We start from the raw sequence: 442 nt of genomic DNA on the forward strand, positions 1-442 counted from the left end.
AAAGAAGAAAGGAAGCCGTGATCATAATTTGGCTAATATTTTAATATCATAATTCATTTTGCAATAGTCACATGTAATTGAGAATTATCAGATGCTATTACACAGTCGGACAAATTAATACATGAATGAAACGATCTGTGACAAACAGGGAGACATTCAGCTAAACTCTACTTCACTCTACTTTCGAGCCCTGCCCCCTTCCCCCAACAGGTGTTTTAGATAACCTCATTAACATAATTTGCTGCTTGCGACTTTGCATTTCAACAAGAAAGAACCTTCAATTGCATCCTACGAGATGTGGTGATACTGCTTATCAAGGTACAATGTTTTATTTCTTTGTACAATCGGGCGGGAGAATTTAAAACACACGCTTATCGACCTGGCAAAGGCTTGCGTGCATGCATGCTCACACATGCATCAACCTTTGCACCCCTCCGGTGGG

Source organism: Eptatretus burgeri, chromosome 12, assembly GCF_056783735.1.
Source record: "Eptatretus burgeri isolate ZD-2024b chromosome 12, Ebu_testis_v1, whole genome shotgun sequence".
Classification (NCBI taxonomy): domain Eukaryota; kingdom Metazoa; phylum Chordata; class Myxini; order Myxiniformes; family Myxinidae; genus Eptatretus; species Eptatretus burgeri.